This window comes from Pipistrellus kuhlii, unplaced genomic scaffold (genome assembly GCF_014108245.1).
Source record: "Pipistrellus kuhlii isolate mPipKuh1 unplaced genomic scaffold, mPipKuh1.p scaffold_m20_p_17, whole genome shotgun sequence".
Lineage (NCBI taxonomy): Eukaryota > Metazoa > Chordata > Mammalia > Chiroptera > Vespertilionidae > Pipistrellus > Pipistrellus kuhlii.
This window is the reverse complement of record NW_023425482.1, coordinates 20,855,974-20,873,074: the sequence shown is the minus strand read 5'-3', so window position 1 is coordinate 20,873,074 and position 17,101 is coordinate 20,855,974. Positions and strand designations below refer to the sequence as shown.

General features: G+C 49.4%; 1 protein-coding gene and 1 long non-coding RNA gene across 7 annotated transcripts in view; one reads left to right on the top strand and one right to left on the bottom strand.

The window, feature by feature from the left end:
• Positions 1 to 29: 29 nt before the first annotated feature.
• LOC123652493 lies at positions 30 to 15,346 on the bottom strand. Of its 2 annotated transcripts, none has more exons than XR_006741872.1 (3): positions 14,996 to 15,346; positions 2,123 to 2,898; positions 30 to 1,767 (listed from the first exon to the last, which is right to left on the bottom strand). It is a non-coding gene; the product is annotated as an uncharacterized LOC123652493 (long non-coding RNA). The 2 variants fall into 2 exon arrangements; XR_006741873.1 differs by having other exon boundaries at positions 2,133 to 2,898.
• CTCF (CCCTC-binding factor) overlaps positions 14,220 to 17,101 on the top strand; it is a 44,048-nt gene continuing 41,166 nt past the window's right edge. For 2 of the 5 annotated variants that reach the window (XM_036441496.2, XM_036441495.2), the window contains exon 1: positions 14,220 to 14,421. The gene's annotated coding sequence lies outside the window, so the exon portion shown is untranslated. The remainder of the gene's footprint in view (positions 14,422 to 17,101) is intronic. The other 3 variants (XM_036441494.2, XM_036441492.2, XM_036441491.2) reach the window with 2 other exon arrangements.

Genomic DNA, 17,101 nt, shown 5'->3' with positions numbered 1-17,101 from the left:
GCACTCCCAACTGTGACAATGGCGTGTGCTTTTGCCCTGGAAATCTGGGTGGACGAGTGCCCAGGTACTGGAAGTGGGCTTGGAGAAGAGGGCAGAGAGAAAGGGTGGTGGTGTGCTGCTGAGGAGGATCAGCCTGCACTGGGCCTGGACGGACGTGAGGAGCACAGGCTGGAGCCAAACCACGGAGCTGGCCTAGAGAAGGCCAAAGAGTGCCAGTCCTGGGAATGGCTCCCCAGCTGCTAGCACCCTGCTGCTGCCAGGAGGCAAAGAGGAAGCAGCAGAGAGAAAGGCGCGGTGGTGGCTGGAGTTCCTAGCCACCAGGGGGCAGCAGAGCCCTGTCTGAGAATGCCAGGCTTCTGGATTTCCCTTCGGCCCTGGCAGCTTCCTACAAAGGGGATCGAGCACTAGGAGCTCCTAGAGGGCTGGGGAGTAAGCCAGAGGAGATCCTTGCAGAGGGGAAGAGCGAGGGCCTGCGTGGCAGGAGACCAGGAAGGCTGCCCAGTGACCCTAAATAAGTCCCTCCTCTACCCAAACCACCTCCCCTCCGTAATAACAAACCTGACTGAACCCCAGGGCCCTCCACAGCCAGCTGGCCCGTTTTGGGAAGCAGGGTTCCAGGGAGGGTTCATCTCCTCCCCAGAGGTGGCGGGCCTCCTGTTAAGCGTGTTAACCCCAGAAGGCAAAGAGCTCTGTGGGAGGAACTTGAGGGTGGGGTGGGATTGCAGGATGGCAGGCCTGTTCTAAGGAGGGCCTGAGGGAGGCCCACACCCAAGGCTGGAGAAACTGGCCCTCCACCCTTCCCTCCTCACTCCAGAGCTTTCATTATCCAGGGGCAAGGGAGTCGGTGCCCAGGCCGGGCCTTCCCGATGCTGGAGTCCAGTGACACACGGGAGTGTGTGCACCTGCACTCAGGCACAGCTAATGAGGTGCCAACAGTCTTTCCTTGGTGGGGGGGTGACCCAGATCCCCAGGCTCCGCCCCTCCCCTCCCCCGTGTTTTGGAGCTGTGTATAAGAGGTTTGGCTGGCCCTTCACCACCTGCTGGGGAAGCCATGCTGAGCAGAAGAAGAAGAAGAAGAAACGGCAACAGGAAGGCGCACAGGAAACACCTGCCTGTGGATGCAGGTGGCGCACTCTCGTCGGGGGGTGGGGGGGGCTGTGGGCAAGCACAGTCCTCGCACCGCTCCGTGCTCCCTCTGTAACTGAAGGGCGTCATGGGCGGGATGGTGCGCAGTCCAGCTCTTTGGGGTGGTGGGCTGGGGTGGCAGAGGGCGGGGAAGGCAAACAAGTAACAGATACCAAGCCAGCACCCAAAGCAGACCACAGCTTGGGCCTGCTTCAAGGCCCCCTGCAGGAGGGTTGCGGTCCAAAAACCAACCCCGGGGCCCCACTGGTAGAGCAGGACTGTCCACTGACATTCAAAGCATAGCCCGTGTGGTGGGGAAAGAGGAAGTAAACCCTGGCTGACCAGGTTCTGGGAAAGGGCAGACGGGTGACTGGGCTGGCAGGGGTGCACACAGCTCAATCCACAGGAGGGCAGCCTCGTCAAGAACTGTGAGGTGGAAAGATCATCCCCATTGAGGGTCATCTGGAACTGGCTCAGTGGCCCTCTATCACTGCTTGCCAATGCTAGAAATGGATAGGGCTCCTAAGTTTCTATCCCCTACATGGAGAGTCCTCAGGCCACTGCCTAGTATTCAACCCTAGCCAAGGGGCAGGGCAGGTTCTGTGGGCATAGCCAGGTACAGGTAAAGAATTGTCAAAGCCGCTGAAACTGGTTTGGCTCAGTGGATAGAGCGTCAGCCTGCGGACTGAAAGGTCCCAGGTTCAATTCCGGTCAAGGGCATGTACCTTGGTTGCCAGCACACCTCCAGTACGGGGTGTGCAGGAGGCAGCTGATCGATGTTTCTCTTATCAATGTTTCTAACTCTTTTTTTTTTCTTTTCCTTTATTTATTTATTTATTTATTTATTTCCTTTTTATTTTATGTTTCTAACTCTTTATCCCTCTCTCTTCCTCTCTGTAAAAAATGAATAAAATATATTAAAAACAAAAACAAAAACAAAAAACGATGAAAGTATTACCATTTAAACACACACACACACACACACACACACACACACACACAAAAACTGTCCTTTGCCCCATCAAGCCTACCTAGCGTAGAGCAGTGTAGATCCACTGCTCAATCCCTCTCCATCAGCAACTTGGAAGTCAGACCGGATGGCCTCCTACACCCAGGCCCAGGCCCAGGTCTGCAAGACAGTAGAGGGCAGGGCGAGTCCTTGTCCCCCCTCCTGACAGCATCCCTCCCTCAACACACACAGCTTCACAGGAGCCTCTCACAGGTCTTCCCACAGGGCAGATCTGCTGCTCCCAGCACGCCTCACCCCCTCGTCCTGCAGTCATACAGGTTCAGGGAGGCATCCATCCCTACTGCCCCCCAGTCCTTAACGTCAGGAGCCTGCTGCCAGCGGATGGGAGCTTGATGGTACCATCCGGAGCCAAAGGCAGCTGGGCAGGGAAAGCCTGTGCCCGCCTGTCCTGTGTGGCCTGTGCACGCCTCTGTGGGGTGAACAGAAGGAAGTGGGCCTCCCGGGCCTCTGACAGCCTAAGAAGTGCCTCATCAATCAAGCCCATCAAGGCCACAGCCGTGCCCTGGCTGTCATCTTCGGACTCTTCCTGGGAGGAAACGGGGAAGGGTGCACTGCAGAAAAAAGGGGCCAGGCGGAGGTGGTCCAGGATCTGATTTATTGTGTGGGTGGTCACCGGAGGCTTTCCCCCACCCCAACACCCCCTCTCCCCGCTGCTGCCGCCGCCACTGCCCTCTTTTCCTCTTGTCCTCTTCCAACCTTACCTTTCCTCCTGTCTCCCACTCTTCTTCCTCACGTACTCACAGCTGCAGAGAACCAAAAAAAGAAGAAGAAAAAGGCATGTTTGTGAAGGCAGAGCAGATGGGAGAGGACTGCTGCTCAGTCTCACCCACAGAGCGGGGGTGTTTCTCTGCCTGGTAGGTGGGTACAATTTGCTGAACCCTTGGCATATGAATGTTCCCTCCTTCCCTTCCATATGTCTTCTGCCCCCCGACAGCCTTGAAGTATCCGGTCCAGGCCACACACCTCCCATGGACAGAAGGCTTGGGCGTGGGTAACACAGGAGGGTGACCTTGGGAAGCACTCCAGGGCCTATGAAACTGCGAAGGAAGAACAATCTATCAGTAAGAAAACAGGACTGTTGGTGGCCTACCAGACAGGGGCCTCTTGTTGCAGAAGACTGTACTGGGGTGATGGCCGTGGTTTAAGTTTGGTGTCAACAGTGAAGTCTCACTTGTCTCTGAATACACCCAGGACATATGGAGCCTCAATAAGTGCTGACTTACAGCAGCTGAATAAGCAGATGAGTTGCTATAGCTCACACCTACGTTTCTGGTTATTTCCTCTGAGTCTCCTTAAAACCTCCTCCGCCACCTCCTCCTCAAGCATCGTTATACAAACATCACTCCACAGGATTCCATTCGGGGCCCTTTTCTCCTTGCTCTCGAAACACACTCCCTGAACCACCTCATCCATTCCCCTGCCTTCCGTCTCCAAGCGGGGGCCAGGGGTTTTCAGGGCCCTCTCCTCCCCTGCAGACCCCCATGCTCCACATCACTCAACATCTCAATATCTGCTTCTCCTCCAGGGCTCTCGGGGTTACCAACTACCCAGGTATCCAAGCGACACAACTGAGCCTCATCCTTGACTTTTTCTTCTGTCCCCTCATCCCAGTCACTGGAATCCTCTCGATGAAATGCCCTCAGTATTACTAAATTCCACCCGCTTCTCTTTCTCGTCACTGACACCACTCAGATCCAGGACACGTCAGCCTCTCACATAGACACTAAAACTGCCCCTGCACAGGCTTCCTGCCCCTGGTCTTGCCCCTCTTCCATTCATACTTCACGGGGCAGTCAGAGTGATTTCTAAAACATACATCCACCACTACAGGCTGTCCGTTAGGGAAAGCTCCAACACCCTCCTCCTGGCTCACAAAGCCCTGTGAGTCTATTCCCCTCTCCAGCCTCACGTCTGCCACCTCACTTCTCGCTCTGCACTGAAGACTCAGGCAGGGGCTTGCTTGCCCCATCGTGGTACACGCTTCCCGCTAATAAGCCTGTTCACCCAGAGGCTTCAACCCAGACATCACAGATTCCTTCAACCCAGACATCACAGATTCCTTCAACCCAGACATCACAGATTCCCCCAGAAAGCTGCCCCTCCCCATGCTCTTGTCACAGGAGCCCGCACTTCCCAGCAGAGGACTAGTTCCACCCACTGCGATCGCTCAGTTACTCTGTATTTGCCAATGTACAGGGTGGGGCAAAAGTAGGTTTACAGTTGTGAGCACGTGAAACAAAGTTTATCCTTGTATGATTATTGATTGATGGTTGTATTGCAGACAATTGTAAAACTACTTTCAGATCCCCCTAGCAAACTGCGGCTCTTTTGGCCCCCTGAGTGTGGCTCTTCCACAAAATACCACGGCCTGGGCGAATCTATTTTGAAGAAGTGGCATTAGAAGAAGTTTAAGTTTAAAAATTTTGGCTCTCAAAAGAAATTTCAATCAGTGTACTGTTGATAGTTGGCTCTGTTGACTAATGAGTTTGCTGACCACTGCCCTATCCTCATCCCCACCCTGAAGCAACCACTAATCTACGCCTCTACAGATTTGCCTATTTTGGATATTCTTTTTTTTTTTTTAAACATATTTTTGTTGATTTCAGAGAGGAAGGGAAAGGGAGAGAGAAATAGAAACATCAATGATGAGAGAGAATCATTGATCAAACTGTCTCCTGCCTGCCCTACAATGGGATCAAGCCCGAAATGCGGGCATGTGCCCTTGACTGGAATCCAACCTGGGACCCTTCAGTCCACAGCTAACACTATCCACAGAGCCAAACTGGCTAGGGCTAGTCTGGATATTTTAAAAAATATATATTTTATTGATTTTTTACAGAGAGGAAGAGAGAGGGATAGAGAGCTAGAAACATCGATGAGAGAGAGACATCGACCAGCTGCCTCTTGCACACCCCCCACTGGGGATGTGCCCACACCGAGGTACACGCCCTTGACCGGAATCAAACCTGGGACCCTTCAGTCCGCAGGCCAACGCTCTATCCACTGAGCCAAACCGGTTTCGGCTATTCTGGATATTCTTATAAATGAAATTTATGAGGTTAGGTCTTCCAACTTACCCAGTTCTAAGATTCACCTGAGAACTGCCCTGGAGATTCAAATTCAGAGGGCTGGGTGGGGTCAGGGAATCTGCATTTTTAACACATGTTCCAGGCAATTCTCTATTTAATTAGGTTGCACCTGTCTTTACCATCTCCAGCAACCAAGCTCATATACAGATAGGTGATCAAAATTAGCTTTTGATGAATACCTCTAACCCTTGTATCTAGCTCTTGGCTCCCTATATCCAGGCTCCCTAAGTGATGTCTTGGTCTTATCTCAAACACAACCTCAAAACCTTTAAAGTATTCTTAATGCAGAATAAGCCTGGACACTCAAAACATCCCCCATCGTCCCCCATAAAACACAGCTCTTTAGAATGTGCTGTTACCACCCGGATCCCAATTAAAGAATGGGATAAGGGGACAATATAGAGGGAGAGCTGTGAAACTGGTGGAGGAAGTAAGCAAATTGAATTCATGGGAGCCACAGGGGGCAGCTAGAAAGGAAGTTAAAGAGGTAATCAGGGACTTAGTCACCTAGGCCTGCTGAGGAGTTTGAAATTTACCCCCCAGGGCACTGGGGAGCAATCGTGGGGCTTGAAGCAGGGGAATTTTGAGATCCCATCTCTGCTTTCCAAAGGTCACTCAGGCAGTCATGCGGAGGCAAGAAGCTGTGATGACTCCCAAGCTGTGGTCAGAAGTGATAGGGACGTGGGCCTGGATAGAGGGGGTGGGGAAGGAGAGGTGAGCATGGAGAGATGTTTTGAAGGCAGAATAGATAGGATTTGGTGATGGATTGGACGTAGCAGATGAAAGAATGAAGCCCAGGTTTCTGGCCTGGATGATGGATGGATGGTAATATCTTTTATTGAAAATGGGAAGCCCCAGAGAACCAGGTTAGGCGGAGAGTGATAAGGCCATAAGGATGGTATCGGAACCATCCAGGAGGAAGTATCAGGAAAGAAGCAAGAAGAGAAGGCTGTAAGCTAGAGGCAGAAGCTTGAAAGTCATCTGTTTACCGTGAAGTCTCATATGACTACTGTACAGGGACCAATTTTTGTTCCTCCCACACTTTTTAGTCCATATCGTTTACTTGCCTCTCCATCCTTAATTTTAACCTACTAATGCTCATGAGGTTTAGTGTGGCCTCCCCAGACTAATATAGGGCACTTGAAGCTAAGGACATTTCTTATCTCTACTATTATCTTTCCTCAAGCACAGACCTGGGTGTCAGTTTTTTTTAGGACATACTTATAGATTGTCATCACTCCAAACAGCTCTGCTATCTGCCTTCCAAGTGCCTGAAATTTCCATCATTAAAGTCCATCCTTGCCCTAACCAGTCTGGCTCAGTGGATAGAGCGTCAGCCTGCAGATGGAAAGGTCCTGGGTTCGATTCTGGTCAAGGGCATGTACCTTGGTTGCGGGCACATCCCCAGTAGAGGGTGTGTAAGAGGCAGCTGATTGATGATTCTTTCTCATCGATGTTTCTAACTCTCTGTCCCTCTCTCTTCCACTCTGTAAAAAAGCAATAAAATATATATATATATATATATATATATATATATATATATATATATATATTTATTTATTTATTTTTTCTTTTCTTCTCGCCGAGACCGGTTTGGCTCAATGGATAGAGCGTCGGCTTGGGGACTGAAGAGTCCTGGATTCAATTCCGGTCAAGGGCATGTACCTTGGTTGTGGGCATATCCCCAGTAGGGAGTGTGCAAGAGGCAGCTGATCGATGACTCTCTCTTATCGATGTTTCTAACTCTCTATCTCTCTTCCTTCCTCTCTGTACAAAATCAATAAAATATATTTTAAAAAATATATATATTTATAAATCAATCATACATATATTTTTAAATCAATAAAATATATTAAAAAAAAAAAAAAGCCCATCCTTTGGGTTAAGACCGTAGTATCCAACTTGTTTTAGGGGTAGAAGCTTTTTTCCTCCCTGAATAAATCACAAAATTTGGAGAAGTAGGGGAAGATGGGTGAGGAGAGGCCTGGAGCCTGTCTGCTACACCTCCCTTCCCTTCCTCTTCCAAAGCGGCCCCTGAGCTAAAGAATCGTCTCCAGAGGATGACTAGAAATGTATCTGACAGAGTGAGGACCTCTGAGCAGCCAGGTGGGGCCAGAAGTTTCGAGTATTCATTCTGTTTTTGCCAACAAGTTATTGGATGACTCTGAGCAAGTATTCATTTCTTTCGTTTGGGACAAAACTGTCTGGTTCTTCAAATAATGTTGTGAGCATCAATTACAAGGGCAGGCATGAAAAGTTGTTTTGCGCCGTAACCGGTTTGTCTCAGCGGTAGAGCGTCGGTCTGCGGACTGAAGGGTCCCAGGTTCGATTCCGGTCAAGGGCATGTACGTTGGTTGTGGGCACATCCCCGGTAGGGTGTGTGCAAGAGGCAGCTGATCGATGTTTCTCTCTCATCGACGTTTCTAGCTCTCTCTCTCTCTCCCTTCCTCTCTGTAAAAAATCAATAAAATATATTAAAAAAAGAAAAAAGAAAGTTGTTTTGCAAAATATGATAAAGAATGATCAAGGCATGTCTGAAAAATGTAGATAAAAGCACACACAACAAAAGTAACCTACTTCCCGCCCTAACCGGTTTGGCTCAGTGGATAGAGTGTCAGCCTGCGGACTGAAGAGTCCTGGGTTCGATTGCGGTCAAGGGCACATGTGCAGGAGGAGGCAGCTGATCGATGTTTCTCTCACTGAAGTTTCTAACTCTCCGTCTCCCTTCCTTCCTCTCTGTAAAAAAATCAATAAAATATATATGTTTTTAAAAACCTACTTCCCAAATGTGGAATATAGGTCTAGGTAAAGTTTTTTAAATTTTAGAAAGCAGTTATTTGTGCTGAGTGGTAAAAAATAAATATGCTTTTAAAGGGGTTTGAATATAGCAGACATCAGTAAGAAACAATTCCTGCGGTCTGGGTAAGAGATGATGTAGAAGGGCAGGTCTTTAATAAAGTAGTTGGCCTTGCCCTAGCCATTTTGCTCAGTGGTTAGAGCACTGACTGAAGGGTCACCAGTTCGATTCCAGTCAAAGGCATAGACCTCAGTTGCAGGCTTGATCCCTGGCCCAGGTCTGGGTACTGTGGGAGGCAACCAACCAATGTGTCTCTCTCACATTGATATTTCTCTCTGTGTGTCTCTCCCCTCCCTCCACTCTCTCAAAATCAATGGAAAAATATCCTCAGTGAGAATTAACAAAAATAGTAATAGAATGGCTGGCCTTAACAGTTGATATTGAAAGCTTTCCAAACATCTCATAAGGTTTAGCACCAATACTCTTCAAATGCTGTGGGATGACTTGCTGTCCCCCTAATACTCTTGTGCCCTTTTATGCCCTTGATTATGACTTCACCTTATGTGCTGGTTAACATCCAACGTTAATGAGATATTGCTGGGGAATGAGTTGCTCCTTTATTTACGAGTCCATTTTCCCCCATTATAACTATTGCATTAAATTTTTTTTTGTTGCTTTCTAACCATTTAAACTTTGAATTCAAGGGCAGAAAATACATGTTGGGTCATCTTTATATCCCCAGGGCCTAGAACAGGAAGTAGAACACAGTAGGTGCTCAATAAATGCTGAGTTAAATTCTATCTCACACATGTCCCCAAGATACAGAGGTAACTTTAGGTCTTCTCCCAAAAGTGGGTAAGAAGATTCTAGTCCACTGTTACTTCAACTCTCCTTCATTTGAGTCTCTTGCTTAAAGAGTTACAAAAAACACCCACAAACGATTACGATTATTGCAAGCTTTATTATGATTATTGCAAGCTTTCCAGTAGAGAGAGAATGCCCCTTTTGCCAGCACAAAATCACTAGTCCGCTTGCCAGTAAAATGTCACTCTGCTCGTTCACCAAGTTCCTGCAAACCTGACAAGTCCCTGTGGAAGGAACTCACTTCCAGGAAACAGGCCACATTTCTGCTCCTAACGGTGAGGTGAAAGGCTACATCCTGGAAGGTGGTGCCTGCACCAATGCCATGTGATAGGCTGACAGCCTTCTGCTGATAATGCCCTGAACTCCTATGGCCTACAAACCCAAGAGACAGTCCCTGGGAAGAACATGTCCTTAGATCACCGAGTGGTTTTCAGTCACCAAAGTTCTCGCTGGTGCAGCAGTCCGGTGCGGTACTGCAGGAAACAAACCTGTCCTTATTTGAATCATCCTGTTTCGTAGGTTCTCACCACATTACTTTTCCCCCTCAGCTTGTATCTGTCCAGCCTGAAACATCCTATCCTTGCAGTGTGGCTTTCTGTTCCTTGGCGATTCCTACAGGACACATCACAATTTCTTACAAGGCGAAGAAGACATCTCCTTCCGTTCCTTCCTAGTGATCCGCAGCATTTTCTCAACCCTGTGTCAGAGCAGCACAGGGGATCTTTGTGTTCAGAGAGCAGGCTCCAAGGCCACTTACACCCCATTCCTGGCTTCTAAGTGATGACTCAGAGGTCATATAGATGTAATTATAGTTGATATAATATAAATATAGTTGTTCTCGTTGCTATAACAAAATACCACTGACTGGGTGCATTATAAACAACAGAAACTTATTGCTTATAGTTCTGGAGGCTGGGAAGATTGAGATCAAAGCACCAACATAGCTCCGGCCGGTGTGTACAGTGGTTAGAGCATCAGTCCCCACACCAAAGGGTCTCAAGTTCAAGTTCTGGTCCGGGGCACATGCCTGAGTTGCAGGTTGTTTCCCCCGGCCCCAGTCAGAATGCGTGTGGGAGGCAACCAATGGATCTGCCTCTCTCACATCGATGTTTCCCTCTCACACACCTTCCACTCTTTCTAAAACTTAATGGAAAAATGTTCTTGGGTGAGGATTTAAAAAAAAAAAAAAAGGCACCAACATAGCCACATCGGCCCTCTTCCTGGTTCATCGTCTTCCCCATGTGACTTCATGTGGTGGAAAGGGCTAGGATCTCTTTGAGGGCTCCACCTTCATGACTTAAGCTCCTCCCAAACGCCTTACCTATGAATACCATCACATCAGGCATTACAATTTCAATATATTTGGAGGGACTACAAATATTCCGACCACAGCAGTTACAAATATAATTGTAAATATTGTTGAGGGTTTTTTTTTCCCATCTAAATACACTGCCTTATATTTGTCCACATTAAAGCCTTAGAACACACACACACACACACACACACACACACACACAGAGTGGCCAGATTACTATGATCTCTGAATGCATAATAATCTGGCCACTCATCTGAGGATATTTTTCCATTGATTTTTTTAGAGAGAGTGGAAGGCAGCTATGCTCACCACTATACCACCAACACCTTGTGATTTTTTAGAGAGAGTGGAAGAGAGGGGGAAAGACAGAGAGAAATATCGATGTGAGAGAAACACATCAATTGGTTGCCTCCTGCAGGAGCCTTGACCAAGGCTGGGGCAGGAAGGAGCCTGCAACCAAAGCATGTGCCCTTGACCAGAATCGAACCCAGAACCCTTTGGTCCATAGGCCAACCCTGTATTCACTGAACCAAGCTGGGGCTCCATTGATTTTCAGAGAGTAGAAGGAAGGCACGGAGGGAGGGGCAGAGGGAGGGGGAGCGAGAAACCTTAATGTGACAGACACACCCATTGGTTGCCTCCTAATCCCCAACCAGGGGCCAGGGCCAGGGATTGAACCTGCAACCCAGGTATGTGCCCTTGACCGTGAATTGACCTTTGGGTGTGTGGGCCAATGCTCTAACCCAGTGGTTTGCAAACTGTGGCTCTCGAGCCACATGCGGCTCTTTGGCCCCTGGAGTGTGGCTCTTCCACAAAATACCACAGGCTGGGCGGGTCAATTTTGAAGAAATGGAGTCAGAAGAAGTTTAAGTTTAAAAAATTTGGCTCTCAAAAGAAATTTCAATCGTTGTACTGTTGATATTTGGCTCTGTTGACTGAGTTTGCCGAAGACTGCTCTAACTACTTAGCACACTAGCCAGAGCTATATTTGAGTCTTTTTTTTTTTTTTTAATATATTTTATTGATATTTTACAGAGAGGAAGAGAGAGGGATAGAGAGTTGGAATCATCAATGAGAGAGAATCATTGATCAGCTGCCTCTTGCACCCCCCCCCACTGAGGATGTGCCCGCAACCAAGGTACATGCCCTTGACCGGAATCGAACCCGGGACCCCTCAGTCCGCAGGCTGACGCTCTATCCACTGAGCCAAACCGGTTTTGGCTATATTTGAGTCTTAAGATGTGTACGTAAAAACACAAATAGAACCACTTAGTTCCTAGAAAAGGGGTCACATGTAAATTTTCACAATACTTCACACATTTCTAGAATAGTAGCTAATCACACAAGGCAAGTGCCTGAGATGAGGAATAAAAAAAATTGGGTCCTGGTGTTGAGAAACCAAATTATCCCTCTTTATGTCTGTACCCAAGCAGCTGAATGTTGCTGGAGAAAAACCACATACTAACTAGGCCAACTAGTTTATCTTTAAACTGATGATCATAAACTTCAAATGGGTACCCAATACTGGTACACAGTCCTACTAGGAAAGCCTTAAGTTTGCTTTCCCTCTCCCTACATTTGCATCATCTTCATCTTCATCAGTTATGCGGATTATCACAGTGGAAGCATCCTGCTCCTATCCAAGGTTAATCCTCCCAGTTTCCTTATATCCTCCCATGGATTTCACTCCTAGAATATATAGGTCAAGTAAGCCTTCTCCCTACTGTATCACTCCTCATGGCACAAAACCATGCAGTAGAACCCTACCATCTTTTATTTTTAAAAATATATTTTATTGCTTTTTTACAGAGAGGAAGAAAAAGGGATAGAGAGCTAGAAACATCGATGAGAGAGAATCATCAACCAGCTGCTTCCTGCACACCCCCTACCAGGGATGTGCCTGCAATCAAGGTACATGCCCTTGACCGAAATCGAACCTGGGATCTTTCAGTCCGCAGACCGACGTTCTATCCACTGAGCCAAACAGGTTTCGGCTATTTTTATTTTTTAAAATATATTTTATTGATTTTTTTACAGAGAGGAAGAGAGTCAGAAACATCGATGAGAGAGAATCATCGATCAGCTGCCTCTTGCACAACCCCTACTGGGGATGTGCCCGCAACCAATGCACATGCCCTTGACTAGAATCAAACCTGGGACCCTTCAGTCTGCAGGCTGACGCTCTACCCACTGAGCCAAACCGGTTTCGGCTCCTACCATCTTTTAAACATCTCCTCCTTTGCACTGGCTGGAATAGCTGGTTAGGGTATCGCCCCCATACTCCAAGGTTGAGAGTTCCATCCCCAATCAGGGCACATACAAAATCAACTAATGAATGCATAAGTGGAACAACAAATTGATGTTTCTCTCCCTTCTTCTCTTTAGAATCAATAGATAAAACAAAAATTTCTCTGATCCCATATCCTTCTATTGTAGTTGTGCCTAAATGTATTTGCTCCCTTCACAGCAAAACTTCTCTTGTGGACTACACGTAGTCTCTATTTCCTAACTTTCTCGATCACTCTTCAACTCATTCTAGTCATAGCCACATTTCTTTCTGACTTACCAACATGAATCAAGCCAAGGCCACTAATAATATTCTCCAGTGACCTCCAAGGCGACCAACTCAAACCATTAGCCCAAGTAGAACTCTGGGCAGCACTACACACAACTGACCATATCCCTCCTACCTGAAACCTTTTCTGCCGTGAATTTCCTTCTGCTTTCCTGGCTGCTCCCCTGCCTCCATTACCCTATCTCTAAAGGCTGGAGTGCCTAGGATTTGGCACCAGAACTTTTCACTCTTTCCTTTAAAGTCAGGTTAAATCACATGTATGGTTTAATCAACTCATGCAATTTAAAAACACTCGATTTAGCTGCTAACGCCTAGGTATCTGAAAATTTTGCATTTTAAATAATTCAAATTTCTGATTCCCTTAAAACACACACACCACACACTCGGATTTGTCAATATTGTTGGCAGCATTCTCATAACAGAACAAATGGAGCATTAGCTGTTTGTTATCCACTTCTAAGGGAGCTGAGACTATAATCCTGAGTCAAATTCCCAAAAAGTACCAAAAACTCTCCTCCCGGAGCCACCAGAATGTCCAGTCTTCCGTCAACTTTATCGCTGTGAGGTCAAAGCCCGCAGGTGCATCTTGGGGAGGGGGAGGGCAACCGCACTCGGAATGACTTCGGGACTCCGCCCGCCCCGAGAATTGAACAGCCCTCGGGGCAAAGACAAGAAGGGCACATTTTGAAATACAGAATTATTACACCGCTCCAAAAACCAAGTCCTTTCCGGCCCAATACTGCCAAGATTCTGCAAAAGCATCAAGTTTCCCGCTGGCTTTTCCGGGCCGAAGTGGTCTGGGGACAAGAGAAAGCCCTCTTCTACAGGGCGGACAGGTTCCCCAAAGCCGCTGGGAAGAGACCTAACTCTTGGCGCGGTCGCTGAATTGAGATGAGAATGCGCGCGGGGACCCCACCGGCCTAACTCCTTGGCGGGATGCGGTGCGGCGCTAGGAGGGCGGATCCGGCGAGGCTAGGGTGGAGCCTGGGGCGGGGCCTGCCCCGAGAAACGCCTCAGACCCACCACCTAACCTCGCGCGGGCTTCTTCCCCACACCCTCCCCCCCTTTACGGATTCCGGGCGAGAATCTACCGCTAAGGAACTTAGGCGAAGCGGCCCCGTGATCCCGGACCGCCCAGAGGCGGTGACCTCCGCCCAAGAAACCCCACCCAGTCCGGGAGCCCGGACTTGGCGGAGCCCACGCGCGACCGGGCGAGAGCGCGGGAGGGCGCGTGCGGCGTGACGTGACTCGCGGCGCGTCCCGTTACGCCATCGCGCCCGCTTTTGAAAGTTGGCGCCCGGGGCCGCCTCCCATGCTGCCCCGCGCCAACCCCTCCCCTCACCTTTCCTCCCCCGCCCTCCACTCGCCGCCCGGCCGGCCCCCCCACCCGTCCCTTCCCTTATCAGCACCCGCGGCCCCGGCAGCGCCGACGCAGGCGCACTGCACCACGCTGCCGCCATTTTGTGTCCGAGCCCGTGGAGCGATTAAACCGTGCGCGGAGCTGCTTCTTTGGCGGCAGCGGCGGCGCGGTGGCCGGTGCGGGTGCGCGGAACTAGCCAGGGCCGCCAGGTGGCCGGAGCGGTGGAGCGGCGGCGGAGCGGGCGCTGCGGGGGGTGTGGCGCGGAGGTAAGGGGGCCCCGGGTGGAGGAGGTTTCGCGGGCCGCCTCTAGGTGTCACGATGGGGCCGCTCCGGTCGGCGCTGGCTGCAGCCCGGCGCCAGCGCCGCCGCCGGGGGGTGTTTGTCTCCCTCTACCGTCCCTGCTGCGGCGCGGCCGCCGCCATTGCCCGTCGCCGCCACAGCCCGGCCGGCCCTTCCCCCCCCAACACACACCCGCCCGCTAGGCCTCCCTCCTGGCGGCGCGCTAGGCCTCCGGCGGCGCCGGTGACAGAGGCCCGCGCGCCGGCGACTCCATTTTCCTTCCTTTGTCTCTGCCCTCGAGACCGGCTTCTTGGCTCGACCGATCACTCGGCCGCGGCCCGCCCTCTGCCCTCCGCCACTCCCGAGGCGGGGAGAGACTTCAGCCGACGGGCCATCTCCGGGCCGCCTCGGCTTCCGCCGCCCGCTTTTCTCAGGGGGGTCCTAACTCCGCCGCCTCGCGCGCAGCCGCCGGGTCCCCCCGTGCCAGGATGGGTGCCGGGGCCCCGGCCAACGCCTCTCCGGCTGCCCATCCTCCAGCCCGCCCGGTCCCTGGAACCTTACCCGGCTGCCCTGCTCGGCTGCTCGGCGGGCGCTGCCAGTCCGCGCGTCGCCGCCGCTGGTCTCCGTCTCCACCGAGTGGCGCAGGCGGCGCTGCTGCGAGCAGAGGGACCCCAAGAGCTGCCGAGAGCTCCCTCTGCAAGGCTGGCTGAGCTACTCGCGCCTCGACGCCGCCCGGGCGGGCGGGGGGACGCGCGCTCGCCGCCCCCGCCGGGCCCCGCTGCGCCCCTAACCTAAGCGCCCGGGCTCTGTGCCGAGCCCTGCCGATGCGGCCCCCCGCGGTGGGCGGAAAAAGACAGGAGTTCCGAACCAAACCGTGTTTTTTTTTTTTTTTTTCTGGAGCCAGGGTCGGGCTTCCCTGGCAAGTGAGTGATAGCCTGATTTTTGTGCGCTCAGAGATCCCAAAGGGATCGAAACTGATCTCAAGTTGATAGGACACATTCCCGAGTTGTTGGGTTACGGGCTGGCCACCTTGGGGGCAGGCGACCCTTGAAGTTTCCCTCGCGCTTTATAAAATGCCCTGACGCCAACTTAGTACTGTGTTGAGTACTTGGTTCTCTTAGTACGAGGGGAAAGCAGTTGTGGATCCGGCAAGCCGATCGATCTAAAAGCTTCCAGTACGGCAGAATGAATTATTTTGACTTCACTGGTAATTTGCCCATAACGCTGAAATCTGAGGGTTGGTGTTGTAACTGAATCTTGGGTCACACTAGCTGCAGTTGGTTTATAAATATCCACGCCTAATGTAACTACTCTTTAGTAGCAGACTTCCTGTAGCCCTGAGTTCAGAATTAAGTAAACATTTCCGTACATATTCTTCATGCTTTCTTCCGAATTTAGACCAACTAGTGAAGTTCGTTCCATTGCCCCTATAGGCTGCAAAAGAAGTCAAACCGGGCACGGATATTACATTTACTCCGTCCTTAAGCCGTCTTGCATCGTAAAAAAAAAAAAAAAGCTTTCTGATGAATTACCTTTTTGCTCCTTCCTCAAATATACTAGTGTCTTAATATAGTATGGTCCGGCAGTTGATGGAATAACTCTGCCTGATTTGGAGAGAAGAAAAGTCTGATTAACTTTTTTTTTTTTTTTTTTTTTTTTTTTTAAGAAAAGTTGCATTAAGTGTATGAGGAAATTTAAACATGTGCCTCCATAGGGGAGTCTTTCAACATCCCTTTTTGAATCCTATAAAATGTTCCTTTCCCCTCCTCCAGAATAAAATTGCACTAACTAAATGTAGTAGCATCGATGGAGTGTCAAGTTTGCGAATAGAACCACAGTTAATTGTCTAATATATTAGTCCATTTGTGTAACTTTTTGCACTCTTGTGATTTTGGGTATTATTTTCCTTTTGAAATTATGGATGTCAGGTGGCATGTTTTACTTATTAAATAAGCTCCACGTGCATTAAAAATTAAAATCCAGCAGGTCTGTAATTGAGCCGGGAGTAAAGCCCCCCCCCCCCCCTCAGCATTGTGCTCCACAAACCATATTTTGCTTCTTGATTCCGTTGTGCGATATGCAGTCATTCACTGCTAAATCTTACACATCATTTACACTGTTTTAATGATATAGAGCTTATCCACAGAGTTGCTATCCTTTGAGATTTCCCAAATGCCAGGATTCATACGTGGCTTTTATTGGAAAAGTAGATCTACAGAGAAGATAAATTGAGGATATAAGGTTACCCAAAGGAACTTATTTATTTATTTATTTATTTTTTTATTTTTTTATTGATTTTTTACAGAGAGGGAGGGAGAGAGATAGAGAGCCAGAAACATCGATGAAAGAGAAACATCGACCAGCTGCCTTGTGCACACCCTCAACCAGGGATGTGCCCGCAACCAACGCACACGCCCCTGACTGGAATCGAACCTGGGACCCTTCAGTCCGCAGGCCGACGCTCTACCACTAAGCCAAACCGGTTTCGGCCCAAAGGAACTTATTTAAATCAGTGGTATGAGAAAGATTACAACAGAACTGTTCGTCCACGTAGGAAAATGCTGCTTATTTAAAAGTAGTTGTAAAAGTTACCTTAGAGATTTGTTCAACCAACATACAATTTAGGAGCTGTAAAAGTTATCCTTAAGATGCATTCAAATTCTAAGG